This window comes from Athene cunicularia (genome assembly GCF_003259725.1).
Source record: "Athene cunicularia isolate RWA chromosome 3 unlocalized genomic scaffold, athCun1 chr3_part1, whole genome shotgun sequence".
Lineage (NCBI taxonomy): Eukaryota > Metazoa > Chordata > Aves > Strigiformes > Strigidae > Athene > Athene cunicularia.
In genome coordinates, this window is record NW_020799097.1 from 66155348 (window position 1) to 66158518 (window position 3171).

Genomic DNA, 3171 nt, shown 5'->3' on the forward strand with positions numbered 1-3171 from the left:
CAGGCGGGGCGAGCTCAGGCTCTCGCCGCCCTCCGGCCAGCCCGTAGCCTGGCGCTACCGCCGGCAGGTGAAGGGCGCCGGCGCGGCCCCTCCCAAGGCTCAGCCCCGCCGTGTACTCCCCCGCCTCTGCGCGGAGAAGCGCGGCAGCCGATGGGCGTCCCGTCTCCCTCGGTGTCGTGTTATCCGGCTGCTCGATCACAAATTGTCACCTGGATTTTAAGGATCTTAAAATGAAGTAACTGCCTTGGCTAACACCCCACCGTGCTTTGGTGGAGTCCCCATCCCTGGGGGTGTTTAAGAGTCGGGTCGACATAGCGCTGAGGGACATGGTGTAGTTGGGAACTGTCAGTGTTCGATTAATGGTTGGAGTAGATTATCTTTAAAGGGTTTTTCCAACCTTGATGATTCCGTGATTCTGGGCCCCTCCTGCCCCTGGCCCGGCCCGGCATGGCCGTTGCTGCTCTCCTCACCTGGGAGCACTGGCCATCTCCTTCAGCGTTTGCCTGAGAGCTGCCTGCCGCGGCTGCGTCTTGGATCTGCAGCCAGGGTCAGACTCAGAGATGGGCTCGGCGGCCTGTTGGTTTTACCCTTCTGACCTCAGGCTCAGCTTCCCCCCGCTTCCCGAGAAGGACAGGGTGTAACATTCATTGCTCAGCCCCTCCTTCCAGCCCCCTGGTAGGTGATGGCTTCCAGGGTAGAGAGATGCCCCAAAGCCTGGCAAGGAAATATTTCTTTTACCCGTTAGAATGGCCTCAGAGGAAGCCTGTGCTGAAGCTGCCTTGATTCAGTAGATGACACTTGGCATTTGCGCTGCAGATCATGGGTGGCAGGAACATACTTTAAAAAATATATCTTCCAGCAAATTTGTTGCCCAGACTGGTGCTTCTCCAGACTTTCCTGATGCCCAAATTGCCTATTTTTGCATCAGATCTTAGTGGCCGTGGGATGGCTTTGGGAAATAATTTGGTTTAATCAGCAAATACTAACTTTTCAAAATCGTCACCACAAATGGAAATTTCTTTGGCAGTCTCATCAGAACAGTTAAAAATGAATGAGCAGGCAACTGAATTTATCTCTCTCCACCTGGGAACGATGTGTATTTTACTGGTGTTCTGTGGAAACAGAACTGCAGTTTCCAGAGCCATTAACCACAGCTGTTAGATTTCATCCAAAATTATTTAAAGGGCTGTGAAAACAGAAAGTACATTTTAAAAAATATTTTCATTTATTTGCCTTGATAAGTATATTAAGTTACAGGCTGATGAAAAACATTGCAACTTCCATGGTATCATTCTTTCTGACTGTTCACATTACTCTGATTTACAAAAACACTTTGATATCACATAGGGAACTCTTCATATCTCTTTCACATTCAACACTGACCTTATTTCTCTATGTCTTCTTTTACCTTCACCCCTTTAGATGTCACTTTGCTTCTCAAAGGGAATCCTGAAATACCTTTGGCCTCTTGCTATGCTATCTTGTCTAGTTTATCTTTGAATTTCTTCATATGCTCCTTTTCTTTCTGATCACACCAAAGCATTGCAGACACTGAGCAGCTCCTTAATGTGAGAATTTTGAAGCAGGCTCTCTGAAGCTTATTCTGTACAGAACACCAGTTACAACTGTTCTGTGGCTCAAAATGCTTTGAAGGAAAAATGATTTTTAAAAAGATAAGGGGTCTGACCCGAAGCCTACTAACATCAGTGACCTGCCACTGACTTTGGTGAGATTTGGAGCAGAAACTGTGTATCTCAATAATGAACTTGATCGCATCTTTTCAATTAAAAGAAAAAAAAAAAAAGTAGAAAACAGTTCAGTGAATAGCAGTCACGAGTATACTTCTGATTAAGGTGTAAACAGGTTCAGAAAATGTCACCAGCCCACACAGGCATAGCTACTGAAATCTCCAGTGAGGGAAAAGGTCCTCAGTGCACAGTCACATCTGTAATGATGCAAGCTGGAAAGGGTAAATAATAAAAATAGTACACTGTAAGGTTTTGTGAATGCCGCAAGACCAGTGTCTGTGACGGCAGGAAGCTCTAAACCTGGGTGCAGTGTGCCTGCCTGTGCGATGCTGGAGCCCCTGGGCCCCCGCAGGAAAGTCTGTAAGTGTGGAGCTCACTGCTGCACCCCGCAAGGAGAAGCCCCTGCCTCACTCCCGCAGCACAGTCTCTCTGGGAAAGATCTCTGCAGCTAGGGAAGGAGCAGGCTGGTCTGTCAGCAGAGGGAAGAAAGAGAGGAAATAATGAAAGCAATTCCCTGGGAGAAGCTGAGCAGAAAAGACCTTTTGACCTGACTAATGGCTGACATACAAGACTCATGTACTGGATCGATTGCGTGGGCAAAGGCGAAGGGTGCCTCAGCCGTGTGACTGCTGGGAAGACCCCAAAACCACCATGCCTGGGGAGCTGCACGGGGCTTGGCGTTGAGAGGAGGGCACTTGGTTTCTTGGTGGGAAGCAGAGACCAGAACCCAAATCTCACATGGACATGTTTCAGACTTGATAGGGTTTGATTCAGACCTGGAGTGGTAGTCACTAAGCCATTGTCATACAGCCCGAATGGGACTTTCATTTTTGATAGCTAAATAATGTGGCACTGGATGCCTTAAAAGTACAGGGCGTTAAGTACAGATGCTGTCCTGTGTGTCTTTGCCGTTGTGCCCATCGCTTCAGGGCATCAAGGATCTTTTTCAAGGCAGAATATAAAATGATTTGCCTGTAAAAGGCAGTGAAAACATTAAATATCCTTTTAAAGATGAATCGTGTTGTAAAAGTGTATATGTAAAACAATTACCAGAAAATGAAACCGCGGGGCTTGATTTTGCGTTTGCCAAAGTCGCCGTGACTCCCGCTTCTGATCTGAAAAGGCAGGACGACTATCTTGCTCCCAAAACGTTGAGTCACACGGTCGTAAAACTGGTTGTGAAAAGCCTATTGCCTGCAACACAAACCTTAAGAAAGACAGAAAAGGGGGGGGGGCAGACAGAAGATTTGACTCATCGCCCTCCCCGCTCCGCTGCCAGGAGTGCGATGCCTTGTGCAACGTCCCGGTTTTGCCGAGGACGGCCCGGGGCAGGAAAGAGGGCACCCTGTTACACAAAACAGTGGTGTCAGTTGCTCGGCTCTTTTTAACTGATACCCTTTTTTTTTTTTTTTTTTTTTCCCCC